The sequence below is a fragment of the Ambystoma mexicanum genome, chromosome 7q, assembly GCF_040938575.1.
Source record: "Ambystoma mexicanum isolate Mex_15411 chromosome 7q, UKY_AmexF1_1, whole genome shotgun sequence".
In the NCBI taxonomy this organism is placed as follows: domain Eukaryota; kingdom Metazoa; phylum Chordata; class Amphibia; order Caudata; family Ambystomatidae; genus Ambystoma; species Ambystoma mexicanum.
In genome coordinates, this window is record NC_090941.1 from 1,164,971,153 (window position 1) to 1,164,988,061 (window position 16,909).

The following is a 16,909-nucleotide window of genomic DNA, read 5'->3' on the forward strand; positions in this document are numbered from 1 at the left end:
ATGATACCACCACTCCCCACCATCCCCCTCCTCCTGCCTACTATCAATGGCCTGGAGAACAATACTGACCCAGACACCCTAGTAGACACCTTTAATAAAGCTATGTCTCATGCACTAGATACTATTGCACCACCAGAACTACGCAAAGCTAAACAAGAAGCCCACCTTAATGCTTGGTTCACACCCCAACTTAAGGACCTTAGAAAGCAGAAATGAAAACTCCAAACTATCTGGCACAATTACTGACGACAACAAAGTTAACTTAACCCAATTCACCAAATATTACAAGACAGAAATTATCAATACAAAAAAAATGTATTCAATGACAGAATTACTAATGCCAAATCTAATACCAAGGAACTTTTTGCCATCCTCTGGGAAATGGAATCCCGCATCCAACCAACTGACACGGTCCCCAAGGACAAGATATGGTGCACTAACATACAGAACGCCCTATTAAATAATATTTCCACCCTCCAGCTTAAAATAACTAATAAAAGGATGCCCTCTCTCCTACTGATCAACAAGCACCTCTAGTGACTGAGCCTAATACTATCCCCCCTTTTAGCTTCAAACCTATCTCCATCATCGACACTGAAAAGGTTATCCTCTCACTGAAGCCTTCCAACTGTAAGGGCGACAGTTGCCCAGCTCAAATAATAAAGGACGCAGCCAGAGATTTAGCCCCGTTTATCTCTAAGCTCATTAACTCCTCTTTCAAATCCCACACAGTGCCAGCTAACCTAAAAGAATTTTGGGTCCTCCCCCTTCTTAAGAAACAAACCCTTGATCCATCCATCCCAACTAATTATAGGCCTATCACCACTGTACCTTTCCTACTAAAAATCATCGATAGTGTAGCCTATCTCCAAATTCAAGATTACTTAGAAGCTAACCATCTACTAGGCTTGCGCCAATCGGGCTTCCGCCCTCTCCATGGCACTGAAACAGCCTTGATAGATCTTAAAACTAAAATTGAGGAATTCAAGGATAGTGGGAAAACAGCGCTGCTACTCCTACTGGACTTGCCAGCAGCTTTTGATTTGGTGGATCATGCAGTTTTATTCAACCACCTCAAGCTCGCTGCCAATTTCACAGGGGAAGCTATAGCATGGGTCCAATCCTTTCTAGCCAACCGGACCATGAGAGTCTTTTCCACCTCTACCTGTGCCGATCCCATCCAAATTACATGTGGAGTCCCACAGGGCTCCTGTGTCTCACCCACTATGTACAACATTTTCACCAAGCCATTGTTCGACAAGTTGGACAGACTGGGTGTCACCTACACAAATTATGCAGATGACACCTAGATCCTCATACCCCTTTCGGGCAACTATGAAGTGGACCTGGCTTTGGTGAATAAAATATACATCCTCATTCAGGCATGGATGGCCACCCATGGCCTCTACCTGAACGACGATAAAACTGAAATCCTTCTCCTCGGATCAGACCATAACCTAACTAAACTCACCCTGGACTATGCCTCATTTAACATTGACAATAATACTATTAAGGTTATGCGAGAGGTTAAAACTCTAGGTTTTTACCTCGACTCAGCTCTCACCCTTAAAAAGCAAGTGAACTCCCTCGCCTCTACAACCACTTACACGTGTAAACTCATCCGTGCTGCCAGACCATTCCTGTCCAGTGCCAGCTGCCTCACCTTGGCCAATGCCCTTGTCATGTCCAGACTGGACTATTGCAACGCCCTATACTCAGGTGCAAATAAGTCGGTCATTGACAAACTCCAGAGATTACAAAACAAAGCCCTAAGAGCAGCTTTGAATATCCTACGTAGAGAGCATATCTCCAAACATCGGACTGAGGCCCACTGGCTAAAGATAAAGGACAGAATCCTCCTTAAAACTATTTCTCTCACATGCAAATGCCTCAACAATCAAGCACCCCCCTACCTAGCTGAAAGAATCAACTGGAGACCCTCAAACCGACTGATGAGATCTGCCAACACCTTCTTACTTGAAGTCCCGAGATTCAAATTTACCACAGCAGGTGGATCTAGCTTCCCTGTTAGAGCTGCACAATCATGGAACACACTCCCACCTGACCTCAGACGCCCATTACCCTACACTAGATTTAGATGTAACGCTCTCAAATGGCTGCACAACAATGACATGTAACGATATTCACCCTCATCTAGCTGATCATGCTATACATATGTTAAGACGGTATTCTTCTACGCTTACCCATCATGATCCTATATGTACTGTATCACTTGCATCATTTGTTGTAAGTTACCTCTGTTTTGTAATAGCCTGTGTCAGGCACTGTAACTAAGTTTCGAGTCTACTTGTATTGTTGCGCCCAGCTGCCCAAGGGCTTGGAGCGCATTATCAAATAAACAAACAAACAAACAAACAAACAAACAGACTCTGGGCTCTCCTAATCCGGCTCTCACCACTATCCCATTGCTCTCACCGATCTAGCTCTCATCACAGTCCCTGGAGGGCATAGATATTTCAACCAGATATGCCATAGCGACCGAGGATCATCAACATGATTGAGTGTATGCAATGCGCTGGGGGGCCAGGGGGGAAAGCATGATATTTTTGACTGGACATCTATGATAAATATCCAGTAATAAAATACCATCCCTGTCCCCTGGGCTCCACAGCTCCTCAGAATGAGAGCTGATTTTGGCAGGTGGGTAGGGGGATTGTGCAACAAAGGCTTTTTTTAAATGCCTTTGTTGTACAACCCTCCTTCCCCTTCTACTCCCCACTCGCCAAAATCAGCTCAAAGGACCAAAACAAACACACACACATTCGCACAGCAATCACTCTATCATTCACACGAGCACCCATCACCATACACTCACTCATAACTCAAGCATATATGCATCCATACACATAGTTAAATAAAAAATAAATTAACATAAACCTACCTTTTGCAGGGGCCTGCACATGGGTGCTGAAACACCCCGCTCCAGGAAGCTCTTTCTGTATGTGTGAGGAGGCATAGGAGCTCCCACATACAGACATTCAGTGCCCCAGCCAGCATTTCCAATGAGCTATGCAAGGCTGGCAAAGCAAAACGCCCTCAGCCTGGCATGGCTCAGTGAGCATGTTTGTTTGTTTTTATTACTTATATTGCGCACCAGACCCAGGGGTAACCGGGCGCATTTTATAAGACAACTCAAAGCTTGGTTACAGGATCGCATGGCAAATAAAGCAAACAGGAAACATATGAAGTAATAATATACCAAATATACAGGAATATACAACAGGTGAGAATGCGGATGCATGTATTTACAGTCCTAATCAGAAGCTCCTGGGATAAATAAGTCTAGGCAGTGGATGCTCTATTGTGTGTCTGTATGTTTGATCCACGTTATGAGGTTGTGTCGGAAAGTGAGGAAGGGTTGAACTGTCTTCAGGGAGGGTGGAAGGGAGTTCCAGAGTTGAGCTGCTTTTCACCTGTTGGAGTTGGCAGATCTGGTGAGTCTTGTAGGTTTTAATCTCGTGAATCTCGCAGAGAGGTACTGCGGTGCGGCGCTGTTTAGGCATTTGTGGACCAAAGAGGCGACTTTTAGTTGGATTTTCCCCTGAGTAGAAAGCCAGTTATTGGCTCGTCTAAATTCGGTGATGTGGGCTCTCCTAGGAATAGTAAGTGCTGCTCTAAACGCATTGTTCTGCAAAATTTGAATTCTTTTGATGACTTCCTTATTAGCCCCAATATAGAGCGAATTGCAGTAGTCCAGTTTTGATAACACGAGCGCTCTCGCGAGAGTGATACAGCTGTTGTTCGATAGGAAGGGTTTGCCTGCTCTTATCAGTTTACAGGTATAGGCGGTTGCGGAAGCCAGCGCATTGACCTGCTTGTTGAAAGAGAGGGTGGAGTCCAGGTAGAAACCCAGAGTTTTTACTGTGTGAGCAGTTGTAATTTGGTTGTTGTCAATGTTAAAAGAGGAGTAGTTGGGGCCCAGTTTTTTTAGGGTGGTGGGTGTGCCCAGGATGATGAGCTCTGTTTTGTCATCATTCAGGCATAGACCGTGTGTGGCCATCCATGCCTGGATGATGAGATACACTCTGTTCACCAAGGCAAAATCCTTGTCGTAATCACCGGTAAGTGGTAGGAGAATCTGAGTATCATCTGCATAATTAGTGTAGGTGATACCCAGAAGGTCCAGATCATCGAAAAGGGGCTTTGTGAAGATGTTGTAGAGTGTAGGAGAAACACAGGATCCCTGGGGCACACCACATGTGATGGGGATGGAGTCTGCTGCCGCAGTAGTGGAGAAAACTCTCATGGTCCTATTATTGAGGAAGGATTGGATCCAATTTGTGGCTTCTTCTGAGAAGTGCGCGGCTATATCCAAGTGCCTACAAAGGACCTTGTGGTCAACAAGGTCAAATGCAGCTGATAAGTCCAGGAGGAGGAGTAAGGCTGGTTTGCCTTGATCCCTTAGCTAGTCAATTTGCGCCTTTAGGTCTAAGAGGGCAGTTTCAGTCCCATGCTGGGGACAGAAGCCAGACTGCCGTACTCCTAGTAAATTGTTAGATTCAAGGTGGTTCTGTATTGGTGAGTACGCCACTTTGTCTATGATTTTTAGGAGGAATGGCACAGTAGTGATTGGGCGGTAGTTTGTGGGTATGGCAGGGTCTAGCGTCTGTTTTTTAAGCAATGGGAGTACCCAGGATTCTTTTAGGTTACTAGGTATGGAACCTGTTGCGAATGAGGCGTTAATGAGTTTTGAGATAAAGGGAGCCAGGTCTCTAGCTGCGTCCTTTATCAGTTGGGCTGGACATTGATCTCCCTGGCAGTTAGATGGTTTGAGTGAGAGTATGATTTTTTCTGTCTCAATGATAGATACTTTAGTAAACTTAAAGCGAGGGTTGTTGGTGTTATTTTGCAGCTGGGGAACTGAACTGAACTGTCAAAGGGAAACCGTGTTTCCGTTTGCCAGTTCAGCCTGCCCAGGAGCACTCCTACAGCTGGAAAAACCAGCTGAGTGAGTGCTTGGTGTTCTTGGTGTTTCACTAGGCTGGCTCCTCCATAATGGGAGACAGGGCCACTGGGTGGCTCTTCCTCCACTCGATAAGCTGAATGCCTATCTGAGGATCTGTTGCTACTTCCATCACCCGGCAATCAGCCCACACTCAGGTAGGAGGTCGCTTGGCCTTCTCTCAGCAACAAATTCATCCCTCGCATTGTTTTTTGAATATTGAAGGTTGAACAGAAAAAAAGAAAAATCATCATTTTTATTTTGCAAAAAAAAAACAGATAATTTTGAAGAAATACTCGAAAGCACAGCGTGTTTGCTGCCTCATTTTTTCCATGGCCACCCATTTCTGATGCCTGTCTGTTGAGTGTCTGCCATCCCTCTGTGCCTTTCCTGCCGCCTCGTGGCACTTACAAGAGAGCCGCTGTACTGTCTGCCTCCTTTTGAGGCAGCCTGCCTGTGTGTGCTTCATTACCACCAGCACACGGATTGGCCCTTTGGGCTGCTAAAGCTGCCTATCAGAGACCGGCAGGCTTTAGCCAGCCCACTTTCTAAGGCCCCTGTTTGCTCCCTGTCCATTACCTGGGGTATTTTCTGCACCACACCACCTGACCTGAACTTCCATAATGTTGCTACCTCAATCTTCAAAGAAATCCAGACTACCATGACATTTACACCTCCTTAATTCTGGGTTAGTTCTCTCCTTCTGGACACACTCATACCCTCCTTTGACTTTCACTTTCCTTCTCTGCTTGTTCTCCCATGTTTACATTCTCAATTGCTTTGTGTTTCTGTACCCACTTGTAGCATCTGAAACCAACTGTAATTTCAAATCTAGCTGTGCTTTTGGTTTTAAATCAAACTTAGCTGCTGTTTGCATTTTAGTTGAAAGTCAAATCTAACTGTGCTTTTGGTTTTAAATCAAACTTAGCTGCTTTTGCATTTTAGTTCAAAGTTAAATCTAGCTGTGCTTTTGGTTTTAAATCAATTTAGCTGCGTTTTGCATTTTAGTTGAAAGTCAAATCAAGCTGTGCTTTTTGCTTTAGGATCATTCTAGCTGTGTTCTTGTGCAAACTTGCCCTGCCCTTTGCTTGTATTGAGTGCTTCTCTGTAACTTCCTGTCCCAGTGATTGCTCCATAGCGCTCTACTTGTTCTACTCTTCCCACTGTCCCTCTCTCTACTCACCCATGGCGCTTTCTGTTTCTCCTATCGTCTCCAACTGCTTCTCCATCGACTATCCTTCCCTTCTCACTAAGTCTGGCAGGAAGAAGTTCAAAAATGATATTTTGGCCTCCAACCCTGGTCTCCCTATTGCTGACACGTATTCCAGCGCTTTCTCCAGACAGACTCTCACCGACAACTGTCGTTCCTTTGTCATTTCTGCAACCTCTCCTTCACCTCGGGAACCTTCCCCTTTCCTCCCATCTTAAGCACTCAAAAAACCCACAGCTGACCCTTTTTGCCCAGCAAACTATCGCCCAATCTCTATCACTCCCCTCCTGGGAAAACTCCTGGAAAACCTGGCCATCTCGCAGCTTAATCTTCACTCTGATGCCGTTGGCTTTCTCCATGACCATCAGTCTGGCTTCAGAGCTGCCAGAAGCACGGAAACTGCTCTCCTGAACATCTGTGAAGATCTGCTCTCCAACCTTGACTCTAACATTCCCTCTGTCCTCATACTACTCGATCTCTCTTCTGCCTTCGACATGGTCAACCATTCCATCCTGCTCAACCGTCGCCTTGAAACAATTGTGTATAGGCACGTTATAAATGCCATATCATATCATAACCGTCGCCGTAACAAACTGGGTATCACTGATCAGGCTCTTGCCTGGCTGACCTCTTTCCTCTCTGATCGACCCTCCCAGGTCCAACTTGGGTCCTTCCTTTCCTTTATCTCCCTCTCTACCTGTGATGTTCCCCAGGGGTCTAGCCTTTCACCCTGGCCTTTCAACCAATACCTGGCAACTCTCGCCCATCGCATTGCTGTTTTCTGCTCCAATTTTCAGTGCTATGCGGATGACACTCCACTCATTTTCAGGCTCCCCTCGGCCACCTCTTCTCCTTGTCACATCTCTGATTGCCTGTCTGCTCTTCTGGAGTGGTGTGCTGCTAATGGTCTCTACCTGAATGCCAGCAAAATGGAGATACTCCTCATCGGCCCACCCTCACGATCCTTTCCTGTCACCCTCTGGCCGGCCTCTATTGGCCCTCCCCTTTCACCCACCTGTGAAACTAAGAACCTCAGGGTCATCTTCAACTCCACGCTTTCCTTTTCTGCCCACATCTGATGTCTCAAAAGTCAAACTGACAACTGCACCTCCTCAGTCCTCAGAAGTATTCTGCTTTTCCTCTGCCCACAGATGCTCACCGTCTCTCGAGCCCTGGTTCTCTCTAGATTAGATTACTGCAACAGCCTCCTGCTTCTACTCTCCGCCCTTTGCAACTCATCCAGAACAAGACTGCAAGACTTGTCCTTAGCCTCAAGCCCTGGGATCATATCTCTCCAGCCCTGAAATCTCTTCATTGGCTCCCAGTGGCTGAAAGGCTTAAATTCACAACCCTTTGCATTGTCGACAAGGCTTTCTGGGGCCTGGGTCCAGAATGCCTTGAACTTTCCCTCCGTAAACACCTTCCCTCTCGAGCGCTTCGCTCCTCCAACTCCTTCAGGGTCAGTCATTTCTCAAAGAAACGAGCTGGAGGTAGATCTCTGTCTGCGACTGGTGCCTCCCCCTGGAACAGCCTCCCTGCTACTCTCAAACTTGAGGAGAACCATCTCTGGTTCTGGAAGCACCTCACGACCTTCCTCTTTGCCTCTGCCTTCGCTTCTCTTCTCCCCTGTTGATCTGTTCTGCTTCGGCACCGTGCACCTGGTTACCCTATGATTTCGGGCCCAGGTCCCTGCCCACCCAGCCACACACCCGCACTGCCAAATGGCAACCCTTGCACTTTGGTCTATATCTGTAACCCTACAGTCCCCCCCTTTTTCTGCACTTATCAGACACCCCCTGTCTGCACCTTAAACCTAGCTCTTGCCACTTGCTAGCTGCACTAGCACTTTGTTGTTTTTACTTTGCCTTGCTTAGCACTTTTTCCCCTCCCTCATACACTTTTTCCCTTCCCTCGCCCCTGTCCTTGCATGTCCTCAATGTCACTGGGCCTAGTAAGATCGTTGTTTTTTGTTCTCCCTTGTTCCCCTCCCCTGCCTCGTCACGCTTGTATGAGCGTGATACAAATAAAATATCAATAGCATTATGGATGAGCTGCCAGGCTCGGACTGACCTATAGGGTAATAGGGCAATGCCTGTACTAAAAATGCAAAATGCTAGTGTGGGCCAGTCAAAATGGGCCACTTTCTTGGCCAATGAGGACCATTCAGATGAGTTACTTCACTATGCAGGAAGTATTTTTGACAAATGTTGCTGAATATTCTTTAAATATCACAATTTGCTTACGTTTTAACAAAAAACACCCCCTTGGTTACTATTCAAACAGTCTGTGACTAAAGGAATGAATATTCATTTGAAACTGCGGGCCACTTTTTCATTGGTGCCCGAGACAGTTTAATGCTCCAGCTCCAGTCCGACCATGTGAGCCGCCCCCTCCAATCTGAAAAAAAAGTTTTTTTCCATTTCATGCGGGCCTCTCGCCCCCCGGGACCCCTGCTGGGGATGCGGCCGCACCCCCCTGGCGGGCACACCCCACAGTTTGAAGACCTCTGGCATAACAAAAGAGCCCCACTCCCATAGAACAAAATGAACATCTTTGCTGAAGAGAAGGCTCATTGAGAAGGTCTACAGCGCCTTACAGGAAAGCAATGCAACATCTACTCCGCCCCAGGTGCAAGTGAAATAGAACTTTGTTCTGTAACAGACGAAAAGACGCCCTAGAGTATTAAAAATGAAATACAAACATTACATTGACTTCTCATATTGCGTGTTTTGCTGGATGCCAACCTCTAAGCACGCGACCAGGATTTGCACCTGTGCTGCTCCGTGTCTTGCTTCCAAGTCAAGAACGTTGCCCCTGAGCTATCCTTCTGGCCCAATAAACAATAAAGCTGTCTGGATTTAAAGAAGTTAAATATATGGAAACGAAATCGGATGTGTAGGAAGCTGCAACCAATTCTAACAAAATGCAGCACAAAGTAACCCAAAAATGGCGATGGATGGAGCATTCCCACTACTAGAAGCTAAGATATCGGCTGTGCACGGAGAGAAATAGGGACAGAAGAAATAGGCATAGAAGATCCAATGAAATAATGGCGGAACAATAGGACAACGAAAAAACTTTTTTATAAAACTAAAGACGAGTCCATTCAGAATGCTTTTCAACAGAATCAACTACAACAAAACCCCCAATATTAGCAAAGTCAGGAAGGATTATGAAACAGTATTTCACATTATACCATCTGTGTGTGTGTGTGTAGTGCATCGCTGTCCAGGGACGGGCTAGGTTGCATTGAATTATGAATAGGGGGAAGGGAGAGGAAGAAGTAACGAGGGGTGTTCAACAAATTGTTCTCAGAAGGGGCTGGATCTCCAGTTCCCTCCCGAGGAGCCGGACAGAGGGACATTCTGATATTCAATGGTAAGTTATTGCTGGTTCTGGAAGCGCAGCATACAATGTTTTCACTTCTGGCTTTCCCTTTTTTTACAGTTTCTGTTTGCTGATGATGTGGCTTCTGATGATGGGGGCCCATTAGGGGCCTTTCCATGGGATCTGTGAATTGTCGTCTTTGTAAAAAGAGGGGGCTGTGTGAATCTTTAAAGGACTTCGTGATTGAGTGTCCTGCTATTTTGCCTCTTCGATCTGAATTATTAGAGAAGTTTATGAATAGCTACAAGGATTTAATGACTCTGATTTTCTGGGAACGCTTGATGAGTGGGAACCTGAATTTGCTTAACATGGCTTTGGTTCATTATTTGCCTTCTTTAATTAGGTTTCATTCCCTTTTAAGATAAAATGTGTATTTATAAAACACGTATTTAGCTGTAATTGTTTTATGTAATTTATGTTTCTCTTTAGCAGATCTCTTTTTCTCTTTTATCCTGTTTTATACATGTGTATTTCAAGTAATATCATTTTTTTCATGTTCGTATGTCATTGTTTTTACTTTGTATTTTAGTGTAAAAGTTTAAATAAACTGTAAAAACTTAACAAAAATATTGAAATAAAATGAAGAAAAATAAACAGACTTTGCTACTGGTCACGGTACTCGTGTATATATGCAAACAACCATAAATGCAAGAAAAATGTGCCAAGTTCACATATGCGTTAAGGGAGAGTGGGACTTGCCCCACTACAACTTGGAACCAGTCTCTGCTCTGAGGGAAAATTCAGCCAGGGAGAGTGCAATCCATACCCCTCCCCTTTGTGCCGATCTACAGGTCAGCAGTACACCTTTGTCTCACTCCATGCCTCTTTGGCCAGATACTCACCAGTCTTTCTCTTCTATATCTAGAAATGAGCAGCAGAGTGCCAAACCTCAACTAACAACCAATGTCCGCGTCACAATCACAGAAACTGAGAAGCCTGACAACAGAAGCAACCCTTCCGGGTGCCGTACATCTAATGTCCCATGGCGGCAGCAAGGAGAGCCTGGGAGAAGAGAGGGCGGTGTCGACGGACCTACGCAAGCACATTCCAATGTGGGGCCTGCTTGGGTATCTAGGCAGTGCACGGCCAGAGACTCACGTTCATTCCTCGACAACAAAGCACATGGAAGGGGACAGACACCTCTGAATGACCAAAACTATCACCAGGGAAACCCTGACACGCGCTGGAACAATAAGCTGGCAGACCCACCATGGTCGACTTGGGGTGGCTTGGCATGGAGATAGTGGGCATGGCTTAGTCCCATTCTAAAGCCTTTTTCTGCACATAGACGCCCTAGGAGGGAAAAGAGGAACCCAAATTGGCTAGAGAAAGAAGGAGAATGTCAGGCAGAGGGGAAAGTATAAAGCAGGGAACAGAAATGTAAGGGTGAGTTCGGAGGAGGGGAAAGAGGCATTCCAAGAGACCAGCAGGAGGAAGCGGTGGACTGTGGCGGCCATCATTTGAAAAGATGAGGCATTGATTTAGTGAGTGGAAGGGTACTGCAGTGTGAGTGTTTAGGGTGGCTACTGTACAGAGAGATTTTGATGAGCATATGACGTGCAGCGTGAAAGTATGGTGTTTCAGTAGTAGTTGTAGAGAGGAGTAGACTGGATGAGGGAGCAGTCGAGTGGAGGAGGTGGAGGATAGCTAACCTTAAAGGGTGGAGGCGATGGGAGGGAGACGGGAAGAGGAGTAGAGGTAAGTGAAACCAGCCTCGCAAGTACAAGGAACTCTCCTTATTCCCTCAGAGCACTAACAGCTGGATTGACTAGGGACATATAGGACGTCCCTTAGGAGAGCCAGCACCTTAGGGAATCATCCATACCTATAGACAGAAAACGGACAGTAGGGGTTACTGATCAATAGTACTAAGCTTAGGATGGGCCTCCCACTGGAGACGAGAGAGTGACAATCCTAGTGCCCACAAAACTTTAATAAAAACCCTTGGACCTTCCTTGACTCTCAGGAGTGATGTGTGTGCCAGTATGAAATAGATTTTCCTCAGAGAGCGATATTAGAAATGGAGCTCCTTGTTTACCACTGGTGCAACAATTCTTTACCCATAGCAATCAGGACATAGTGTTTGGTTTATCAGTTTTGAAACTTGCAAAGAATGAATGGCCTGACATACGAAGCATCTTAGCTACTTTGGTGCAAGGATAAATTGTCTACCTTGGAACACATGACCGCGCACTAAATTAATCTGTGGCATGCCTGCAGTCTCTAACTAAGATATGCCAGCTAGGATTGCATAGTTGGAAAGCCAATCGAGTGCCTACTCTAGAAGTCATGCATTACCCGCTCACACATGTATTAACATAAATTATTATTATTATTATTATTATTAGAGGGGATACATTCATCAGGCAGAATGGAGTGTGACGAGTTCCCTGAACTAAGTCTGGGGACTGGCAGAAAGGTGGCATGGGGCTGGATGCCACCCCAAACCATTGTGTGCTGGGTCCTGGGGTAATGTGGTGATGATCCTCTTGTTACGTTGCCTGGATCCCCATCCTGCCAGGGGACTCACATGACCTTGTCCAGGCCTGCCTGAAATTGCACCTTTCCCAGGTAAGAGAGCACAAAGCTCTCCCTTGTCAGACCTAAATATACAACACTGAAATATAATGCTCTTGTCAAGTATGTTGGCAAAAGGTCTGGAAGCTAAGCAAATCTCCCTATATCTCCCCACCAGGGCTCCCACGAGACAACAAAATCCTACTACTTCCCTCCCTATCCTGGGAGCCAAAAGGGGGAAACAGGCTCTGGAAGAAACATGGCAGCCGGCCTTGCCTTGAGAGCCAGGGTACACTTCGGAACTCCAAGGTGGCAGAAAGAATTACACAGAGTGATTTAGAGCCCTCTCCATCCGGCCCTTAATCCTATGCCTTCCCAGCTTCCTGTTTCCCTGCTGTTCATGAGGTTCTTCGATGATTGTCAAAGAGCTGTGTAATATCCAAGCTGGGGAAATGGATGCTCCTTTGGGAGCTAAAGTAGTGTCCATCTCTTGCATCTTGTGTTCTTTCGGCAGGGGTGGTGTTTGTAGTATTGTGGGTGTAGTTATTGTTGCCTATGTTATCTGGAAAGTATATATTTCTTATCATCGACCCTTGATTGGAAATCCCTTTATTTTGGACTGTTGTACTTCGGGGTTCAGGTCACCACTCTTTCACGTCCACACCCAGCTTAAAGGTACAACCTGCCCTTACCCCACATTGCCACAAAAGGAAAAGCTTTATCTGTCTGTTGCACTGTAATGATTGGGATCACTCTTTTTCGCAGAACTATGAGGGCTGAGCGGGTGCTTTGGCTTCTACGCATCCTTGTACTCCAGCAGAGCAGAAATAATGTGGTCACACTGGTGGAAAAGATTGGGATTTGACGGACTGTGCCTACAGCTTAGTCATCAAAAATAAAAAGTGTGCCGTTAATGTTAGAATCACTGGCAAGCATTTTGTAATTGCTATAATGGGACTTGACATGAGTTACCACCCACCTTGTCAGTGGGTGAGCTGCGTTTGGATGACTCCCCTACAGTGGTATGGTTAAGATGACTGAACTCTTCATGTTAAAGGACATTCGTATCGTGCACTATCACCACCGAGGTGGTTCCCTGATGCTCTGGCGGATCTGAAAAGCAAAGAGGGGTGGGGAGAGTTAGTAGGACCGAGCGGGAAAAGTGGAAGAGAGCACTCATGTGCTGTTGGCAGCCCTAGTTCGGTTAACACTGTTCGCTGAGCTTGGGTGTGCTTTTCGGTTGGTAGCCGTTGTGTTCTGTTGTGCAAGGCTATGCGTTATTTGTTTTGTTGTTGCGGTGTAGTGAAGTACGTGTGGTTGTGTTGAGTTTGAGAGGTGTATGCAGAAAGGTTGGTTAGTGCCATCACTATCTAGATGTGATGAATGCTCATTTCCAAATTCTTTCTCGATGTAGCGCAGGCTAATATTTACAGTCCTGTCTCGATGCGACACATGCTAATATTCACAAGTCTATCTAAATGTGGCACTGGCTAATATTCACTATGCACCCTCGCTATCCTATCTAGATGTGACACCTCTGTGCTTTTGAGGAATCTAGGGGGTTGGAGGGCTTCCCGGGTTCAGTAGCGATACTGAACCCCTAGCTCCGGAACGGCATAGAGCGGGAGGGGCACTGCAATAGCGTTTCCCACCACTTTGCCCAGAGAGAAGGTAGTGTTGTCTTCCAGAGGTCTCAGAGATCCCATTGGTTTCATACCTCAGTCATTGCCCATGTTTTAATGGAGTCCAACACTTCCGCTAGGTCCCGAGTGAGCCACAGTGGGGACATGGTAGCCAGGGCCGTCACGAGGGAGGTGCAGGGGGGGCCAACTGCCCCGGGCCTCGCGCTTGCGGGGGGGCCTCGCGGCCCCCTATCCTAAACAGAAGGCAGCACAGTCCACCCGTGTCCTTTTATTCACACGGAGGACTGTGCTGTCTGCTCTCTGCCCCTGCAATGATTTTGCTCTTTGTTGCGAAGCCGTTTGGCTCCGCAACAAACAGAAAAATAATGGGAGACAGCAGGGCTCAGAAGTGAGCTCGGCTGCCTCCCGTTATTCAGCTGACACCGTGGATATGCTGCCTGACAAAAGAGGACTCCTCTCCTGTCAGACAGTGTGTTCACGTTGCTCAGCATGACCACGCTGACTGATGGGAGAGGAGTTCTTTCTTGTCAGTCTGTGTGTTCACGTTGCTCAGCGTGACCACACTGATTGATGGGAGAGGAGTTCTCTCTTGTCATTCAGTGTGTTCATGTTGTCAGCGTGATCACACTGATTGATGGGAGAGGGGTTCTCTCCTGTCAGTCAGCGTGTTCACGTTGCTCAGCGTGACCACGCAGACTGATGGGAGAGGAGTTCTCTCTTGTCAGTCAGTGTGTTCACGTTGCTCAGCGTGACCACGCTGACTGATGGGAGAGGAGTTCTTTCTTGTCAGTCAGTGTGTTCATGTTGTCAGCGTGATCACACTGATTGGTGGGAGAGGAGTTCTCTCTTGTCATTCAGTGTGTTCATGTTGTCAGCGTGATCACACTGATTGATGGGAGAGGAGTTCTCTCTTGTCATTCAGTGTGTTCATGTTGTCAGCGTGATCACACTGATTGATGGGAGAGGAGTTCTCTCCTGTCAGTCAGCGTGTTCACGTTGCTCAGCATGACCACGCAGACTGATGGGAGAGGAGTTCTTTCTTGTCAGTCTGTGTGTTCACGTTGCTCAGCGTGACCACACTGATTGATGGGAGAGGAGTTCTCTCTTGCCAGTCAGTGTGTTCATGTTGTCAGCGTGATCACACTGATTGATGGGAGAGGAGTTCTCTCTTGTCATTCAGTGTGTTCATGTTGTCAGCGTGATCACACTGATTGATGGGAGAGGAGTTCTCTCCTGTCAGACAGTGTGTTCACGTTGCTCAGCATGACCACGCTGACTGATGGGAGAGGAGTTCTTTCTTGTCAGTCTGTGTGTTCACGTTGCTCAGCGTGACCACACTGATTGATGGGAGAGGAGTTCTCTCTTGTCATTCAGTGTGTTCATGTTGTCAGCGTGATCACACTGATTGATGGGAGAGGGGTTCTCTCCTGTCAGTCAGCGTGTTCATGTTGTCAGCGTGATCACACTGATTGATGGGAGAGGGGTTCTCTCCTGTCAGTCAGCGTGTTCACGTTGCTCAGCGTGACCACGCTGACTGATGGGAGAGGAGTTCTCTCTTGTCAGTCAGTGTGTTCACGTTGCTCAGCGTGACCACGCTGACTGATGGGAGAGGAGTTCTTTCTTGTCAGTCAGTGTGTTCATGTTGTCAGCGTGATCACACTGATTGGTGGGAGAGGAGTTCTCTCTTGTCATTCAGTGTGTTCATGTTGTCAGCGTGATCACACTGATTGATGGGAGAGGAGTTCTCTCTTGTCATTCAGTGTGTTCATGTTGTCAGCGTGATCACACTGATTGATGGGAGAGGAGTTCTCTCCTGTCAGTCAGCGTGTTCACGTTGCTCAGCATGACCACGCAGACTGATGGGAGAGGAGTTCTTTCTTGTCAGTCTGTGTGTTCACGTTGCTCAGCGTGACCACACTGATTGATGGGAGAGGAGTTCTCTCTTGCCAGTCAGTGTGTTCATGTTGTCAGCGTGATCACACTGATTGATGGGAGAGGAGTTCTCTCTTGTCATTCAGTGTGTTCATGTTGTCAGCGTGATCACACTGATTGATGGGAGAGGAGTTCTCTCCTGTCAGACAGTGTGTTCACGTTGCTCAGCATGACCACGCTGACTGATGGGAGAGGAGTTCTTTCTTGTCAGTCTGTGTGTTCACGTTGCTCAGCGTGACCACACTGATTGATGGGAGAGGAGTTCTCTCTTGTCATTCAGTGTGTTCATGTTGTCAGCGTGATCACACTGATTGATGGGAGAGGGGTTCTCTCCTGTCAGTCAGCGTGTTCACGTTGCTCAGCGTGACCACGCAGACTGATGGGAGAGGAGTTCTCTCTTGTCAGTCAGTGTGTTCACGTTGCTCAGCGTGACCACGCTGACTGATGGGAGAGGAGTTCTTTCTTGTCAGTCAGTGTGTTCATGTTGTCAGCGTGATCACACTGATTGGTGGGAGAGGAGTTCTCTCTTGTCATTCAGTGTGTTCATGTTGTCAGCGTGATCACACTGATTGATGGGAGAGGAGTTCTCTCTTGTCATTCAGTGTGTTCATGTTGTCAGCGTGATCACACTGATTGATGGGAGAGGAGTTCTCTCCTGTCAGTCAGCGTGTTCACGTTGCTCAGCATGACCACGCAGACTGATGGGAGAGGAGTTCTCTCTTGTCAGTCAGTGTGTTCATGTTGTCAGCGTGATCACGCTGACTGATGGGAGAGGAGTTCTTTATCGTCAGACAGTGTGTTCACGTTGTCTGCATGATCAAGCTGACTGACGGGAGAGGAGTTCTCTCTTGTCAGTCAGTGTGTTTACGTTGCTCAGCGTGACTACGCTGACTGATGGGAGAGGAGTTCTCTCTTGTCAGTCAGTGTGTTCATGTTGTCAGCGTGATCACGCTGACTGATGGGAGAGGAGTTCTCTATTGTCAGACAGTGTGTTCACGTTGTCTGCATGATCAAGCTGACTGACGGGAGAGGAGTTCTCTCTTGTCAGTCAGTGTGTTCATGTTGCTCAGCATGAACACGCTGACTGACAGGAGAGGAGTTCTCTCTTGTCAGTCAGTGTGTTCATGTTGTCAGCGTGATCACGCTGACTGATGGGAGAGGAGTTCTCTCTTGCCAGTCAGTGTGTTCACGTTGCTCAGCGTGACCACGCTGACTGATGAGAGAGGAGTTCTCTCTTGTCCGTCAGTGTGTTCACGT

General features: G+C 46.9%; 1 pseudogene; it reads left to right on the forward strand.

The window, feature by feature from the left end:
• LOC138528241 (zinc finger protein 729-like) overlaps positions 1–16,909 on the forward strand; it is a 452,378-nt pseudogene that overhangs the window by 210,289 nt on the left and 225,180 nt on the right.